The following is a 6,941-nucleotide window of genomic DNA, read 5'->3' as shown; positions in this document are numbered from 1 at the left end:
AGAGAGAGAGAGAGAGAGAGAGAGAGAGAGAGAGAGAGAGAGAGAGATTTTGTGTGCAAGCCATGAGAGAGAAAGAGAGAGAGAGAGAGAGAGAGAGAGGGAGAGAGATTTTGTGTGCAAGCCATGAGAGAGAGAGAGAGAGAGAGAGAGAGAGAGAGATATTTTGTGTGCAAGCCATGAGAGAGAGAGAGAGAGATTTTTTGTGTGCAAGCCATGAGAGAGAGAGAGAGAGAGAGAGAGAGAGAGATTTTGTGTACAAGCCATGAGAGAGAGAGAGAGAGAGAGAGAGAGAGAGAGAGAGATTTTGTGTACAAGCCATGAGAGAGAGAGAGAGAGAGAGAGAGAGAGAGAGAGAGAGAGAGAGAGAGAGAGATTTTTTTGTTTGCAAGCCATGAGCAAATTTTTTTTCGTTTTTAAATCTAATATGCTATTTTTTTTTGTCTTACAGAGTCTCACAATGGGTCGGCACCGAGAGTTTGTTGGTGTTGAGCTCTTCTCCATTACGAAGAATTCAGCAAGAATTCAGCAAGAAGCCCGGCGCAGAACTTCACTTAAAGCCGTTATGTGATCACCTTAAAAAATGACATTCGGAGGAATATAAGAAACTACTGGACAATGCTAAAAACAATGCGTCTAGGAAACGGGAGAGAGAAAATATATCTAATTATTTTGTCAGTACGATTAGCGAAGATTCGTGTGCAAAAAGAAAGAAAACGGAAGTGATAGAATACGCAATGAGTAAGTAAAAGATGCAGGGACTTGTCGTTGGAACAGTTACTGTCAACGGATTGCCCTTATCTGTTTTTGAGAAAACAGCCATGTCAAAGCTTATGGGTCCCATTGCAAACAAGCTTGGTGTGTCATTAAGTCAAAGAGCTGTTCGGTCTCTGGCTCTTGAAGCCGCAGAGAAAAAAAGACTTGAGTTAAGGACTGAGTTTGATAAGCACTTGGTTTGTTTGAAGTTAGATCTCTGCACCCAACGTGGGCGTCATTTCCTTGGGGTGAACGTGCAGTCTGATATCAATGGCAAGTTGAAGGTAGTGACAGCCTCCGTAAAGGAAATGACTCAAAGGGCAACAGCTGAAGAGATCAAATCAGTTTTGCTAGCTTGTTTGAATAAGATTGGAATACAAGAAAAACAAATTTACTCGTTAACCGCAGATAACGGATCAAACGTAATCAAAGTAGAAAAACTGATGCAGAAAGATACACAGGTGAAGGAAGGAAACAGTGAAGAAATTTTGAGTGACAATGAAGTAAACGATGATGAACAAGTATTGGAAGCTGCTGAAAATAAGTTAGATGACTTAGTAAATGACATTCACTTAGCAGCTAAAAGTGTTACATCAGTAAGGTGCGCTTTACACACCATGCAACTCTGTGTGCATGATGTTCTGAAAACAGACAGTGTAAAACATATCTTATGTAGGGTGCGGAAAGTGTTAAACAAGAAGCATACAAAAAATATGTGCTTAATATTCAAGAAAAGCTCCATATCACTTCCAAAACAAGACTGTGAAACAAGATGGGGCTCAACGTATGATATGTTGGACAGTGTCCTTGAAAAAAAGTTATTCTTGAACCAAATTGGCTAAGCTAATGAATCTTTACTTATTTTAGATGAAGATTGGGAGAAAATAAGTGACATAACAGAAGCTCTGAAACCACTCCGTGTGGCTACATGTGCACTACAGATGAAAAATCTCACAGCTGGAGAATTCCTTGCTCAGTGGATTAAGTGCAAAGTTGTTTTGGAAAGAAGCACTGCAGTCACAGCACCACATCTCCTTCAAGCCATGGAAAAATGGCAGGATTCTCTGCTCAGGAACCCTGCTTTCCTATCTGCTGTGTATCTTGACAGAAGATATAATGTTCTCCTCACCGAAGAACAGAAGGAACTTAGTCAATTACATCTTCTTGGACTCTGGAAAAAAATTAAAACTAATTCTCCTACTAGTACTATGTCGTCAGTCTCAATGCTGGCAAAAGACGATTCATTCACGAGAGGCGATAGTGATGGTGAAGGTGACTCAGCACTTGGGTCAGTAGATATTGAAGAGCAATTACTCGGAGTCAGTGATGTGAGAAGAGCAACTGATACCGCAAGCAAAGAGAGTGAAGTGGCTGAGCATATCAAAATGTTCGCCAAAGCTTCACGTATCAGTAAAAATGAGTATATTTTCCAGTGGTGGCATTATCAACAAGAAAGTGTACAAAAAAATCTTGCTGAAGTTGCAGTTACTCTGCCTGTTACTCAAGCGAGCGTAGAGCGCACATTCTCTGAGTTGCGCTATATTCTTAATGATTTAAAACTAGGTCTAAAAAAGGATATTGTTGACGCTGTAATGTTATTACGCTGCAACACATAGAGCTGTATGAATGCCTAATACTGTATAACTGAACATTTTGCTTTTGTAACCTTAGCAAAATAAAACTGTATTATATCATTAATGTATTACATAACACCAATCTTCTTGAAGTAGTAGTAGTAGTAATAGTAGTAGTAGTAGTAGTAGTGCCATGTTATGTCTATATGAACTGCAATGTAAAAAAAAAAGTAGGTACGGAAACAGTACAAAATTACGGTATGATAAAATATCGTACTAGTACGGTACAGTATGAATTTTTAGGTACTGTACGAAATTACGGTACCGTAAAAATGCATGGTACGAATTATGAAAAAACAAATCGAACCGTACCGTACTACATGCCCTGCCACCGTGTAGCGCAGACTCCCCACCTAGGCAATGCTAGGCGGGAGGGGCCACAACTCCAAATAAGAGAACTTAATGAAGTTTTCATGGTTTATAGCTGCACTATCACTTAACTAATCTTCACTATGCTTACTTCAGCACTAACGGCATATATTCAGCAAAACTTCATAACATAGTCTAAGTGAAACTGCAGCTATAGCCCAATGAAATAAGCAAAAATGAAGAGTAGCAACAAAGTTGTTTACCTACATGCATGTTCTTCATCTTCTATATATATATATATATATATATACTAGCAGGGTTACCCGGCGTTGCCCGGGTATATTTCCCCTTGGATTTTAAATTGGTGTTCCTTCTTAGATTCCCCTGCTCTTCATCTTCGTCTTCACGTCTAACTGCCATTCTGCTTGTTTTAGTGTTCCTTACAAATTCATCTGATCTTCGTTTTGTGCCTCACATTTAGCTGCAATTCTACTTGCATCAGTGTTCCTTCTTAAATCCATCTGCTCTTCATTTTCTGCTTTAGAGTTTGCTGCCATTCTACTTGTATGAGTTTTTTTTCTTCATCCTGTATCTCACGTCTAGCTACCATTCTTCTTGCATTTGTCCTCCTCCATAAACTCCTCTGCTCTTCTGTTCCCTGCTATCTTTTCCTTTTCACCGAATTTGCTTGATTGTATATACCGAATGAGAACCTCTTTTTGGTGGCATCATTTTGTAAAAAACTGAAAAAAAAATAAATAAAAAATACATAAAACTTAACCATCAAATATTCTGTAGAATCTCTTTTTGGGTGGCTTAATTTTTTTTGTATTGGTGTTCCTTCTTAAATTCCTCTGCTCTTCATCTTCGGCTTCACATTTAGCTGCTATTGTGCTTGTATTTAGTGTTCCTTCTCAAATTCATCTGCTCTTTGTCTTCTGCTTCACATCTAGCTACCATTCTGCTTGCATTAGTATTCCTTCTCAACCCATCTGATCTTCATTTTCTGCTTCATCTTCGGCTTCACATCCAGATGCCATTCTGCATGTATTAGTGTTCCTTCACAAAGTCATCTGCTCTTCGTCTTCTGCTTGCCATTCTGTTTGCATGAGTGTTCCTTCTTAAATTAATCTGCTCTTCGTCTCCTGCTTTACGTCTAGCTGCCATTCTGTTTGTATTAGTGTTTCATCTTAAATTCGTCTGCTTTTCGTCTTCTGCCTCACGTCTAGTTGACATTCTGCTTGCATTGGTGTTCCTTCTTAGATTACTCTGCTTTTCATCTTCGTCTTCACGTCTAACTACCATTCTGCTTGTTTTAGTGTTCCTTACAAATTCATCTGCTCTTCGTCTTGTGCCTCACATTTAGCTGCCATTCTACTTGTATCAGTGTTCCTTCTTAAATCCATCTGCTCTTCATTTTCTGCTTTAGGGTTTGCTGCCATTCTACTTGCATGAGTTTTTTTTTTTACTTTATCCAGTGTCTCATGTCTAGCTGCCATTCTTCTTGCATCTGTTTCCCTCTGTAAATTCCTCGATCTTTTGTTTCCTGCTATCTTTTTCTTTTCACCAAATTTGCTTTATCAGATATACCAAGTGAGAACCTCTTTTTGGTGGCATTATTTTCTAGAAAACTGAAAAAAAATACATAAGACTTAACCATTAAATATTCTGTAGAATATCTTTTTGGGTGGCATTATTCTCTTGCATTAGTGTTCCTTCTTAGATTCCTCTGCTTTTCATCTTTTATCTCACATCTAGCTGCTATTCTGCTTTCATTAGTGTTCCTTCTTAAAACTGTTTGCTCTTCATTATCTGCTTTATGGCTAGCTGCCATTCTACTTGCATGACTTTTTTTTTTTTTATCCTGTGTCTCACGTCTAGCTGCCATTCCTCTTGCATTTGTTTCCCTCCGTAAATTCCGCTGCTTTTCTGTTTCCTGCTATCTTCTATTCACCGAATTAGCTTTACCGGATATACTGAATGAGAACCTCTTTTGAGGTGGTATCATTTTGCAGAAAACTAAAAGAAAAAAAAATATATAAAAAATTACCTAAAACTCAATCATTAAATATTCTGTAAGTTTTTGTGCATTTTATCACATGGAAAAGAAAATCAGTGTATGGTATGTGTGGGTGCAAGAACCGAAGACCCCTTTTTTAAGACAAATTTCCAAATTAATTTAGCTCTAAATAATCTCTTATGTTCATACAATCTCTATGTCGAAATTCATTGCAATTGGTTCATTATTATCGAATGCAGTTTTGGGGGGTTTGTGATTATGGGGCCCGTAGGCCCACCCAAGGTGGGTCTTGATCGAAATAAAATTAGCGACGTTAGATTTCTCGATTTATATAAAAAAAAATTTAAGTCTATGGTGCAAGCCTGTCATATTTCACTCGATTTCATGGACTACAGTTTTAGAGGGTTTGTATTTATGGGACCTGTAGACCCCCAAGGTGGATCTTGATCAAAATGGAAATAGCAGCGTTAGCTTTGTCGATAAAAATTACATAAGATTCGATCAGTAAATATTCTGTAAGTTATTTGTAGAATTTTTCTATAGCGCCACGCAGATACACACACACAACTCACACACATACACACACACAGACAATCACCATATTTATATATATATATATATATATATATATATATATATATATATATATATATATATATTATATATATATATATATATATATATATATATATATATATATATATATATATATATATATTTATATGTGTGTGTGTGTGTGTGTGTGTGTGTGTGTGCGTGTGTGTGTGTGTCAGGAGATAATTTCTCATTGAATGAGTTAATATGTGTGATTGGCTATTTTATAAGTCGTTTCATCAAGTAAACAATAGAAAGACAAATAAAATTAGTTGATTTAGTAAAGATTAAGGCATTGTGCAAGTTAAATGTTTACGTTGTAGTATTTACAGACATAACAAATTGCCCAGCACAGAGCCTAAGCTCATGACTCGTTTTCATGAATAATTACCTCACGCTGCTCTCCGGCCCAAAGGATGTCAGCAAAGCAGCCGGTAACAATGACGTCATCAGGACATCAAGCACGATGAATGAAGTAAACATTAAGTTCCAAGAGGGGATCAATAAAACACAAGGACAGTCACGTGCTGTGACGTAATTTGCCACACTTAGATGGGCCTACAAAAGATGCCTGCGAGGAAGCAGGGCAGGATCTTCCCTCTCAAGCAATCACAGTGAAAGTTTCCCCCTTCTCCTCCCCCATACCGGGAAATGCAGTTAAGTTGGCCACAAGAAAGAGAAGTTTAGTTGGAGATGCCCTTTTGCCTTTCAACCGATTGGTGGATAAATAACTAGCTCCTGCCCAAGACGAGGTAGGAGGAATTTTTTCACATGTCCATTTGGATGACACCTGTCTTAGACCGAGTTCCCTTCCTACCTGAATTGGAAACTCATTGACTCCACAACCCACAGCAAATAAAAGTTCCAGCCACAGATGCAGCTTTCCAATCTTCAGGAGAATTAATTTTGTTACCAGTTTTGTGTACTCACTCTGAATGTAAAGGACATTTGTAAACTCGTTGCTCACCAAACTTTACTTAGTAAAGCCACGAAAACAAAACGGCATTTTACCTGCACCCACATCTCTTGAGAGCCTTAAATGTAAAAGTAATAAATTGCACTGAAGGATAATGTCATTAACTACTCAGTATAATTTATAAAATAACTAAAAATATAAAGGACTTTAAGCTATTGTAATGATTCTGCCCCAAGTAGCTTCACACACACAGACACACACACACACACACACACACACATATATATATATATATATATATATATATATATATATATATATATATATATATATATATATATATATATATATATATATATATATATATATATATATATATATATATATATATATATATATATATATAATATATATATATATATATATATATATATATGAATCCTCAAAAGCATGTAGAAATTAATGGAGTAACGTAGCTTAACAATTCTCGTTAACAATCGGCATTAGATTATTTTGACATTAGTCTTGTACAAGTCACTGAAGGAAGGAAAAGTAGTTTCATGTATGGCTCGATGGTGTAAAATATTCATAAAAAACACCATAAATGAGTTATACCGGCTTAGAGGACATTCACAGAAAGAGAAAGAGAGAGAGAGAGAGAGAGAGAGAGAGAGAGAGAGAGAGAGAGAGAGAGAGAGAGAGAGACTCAAATTGC

General features: G+C 37.0%; 1 pseudogene; it reads left to right on the top strand.

Moving 5' to 3' along the window:
• Positions 1 to 457: 457 nt before the first annotated feature.
• Positions 458 to 2,369, top strand: LOC137631647 (uncharacterized; annotated as a pseudogene).
• The last annotated feature ends 4,572 nt before the right edge of the window (positions 2,370 to 6,941 follow it).

The sequence above is a fragment of the Palaemon carinicauda genome, chromosome 1, assembly GCF_036898095.1.
Source record: "Palaemon carinicauda isolate YSFRI2023 chromosome 1, ASM3689809v2, whole genome shotgun sequence".
In the NCBI taxonomy this organism is placed as follows: domain Eukaryota; kingdom Metazoa; phylum Arthropoda; class Malacostraca; order Decapoda; family Palaemonidae; genus Palaemon; species Palaemon carinicauda.
Note: the sequence above shows the minus strand (reverse complement) of the source record. Positions and strands in the feature narration are given on the sequence as shown.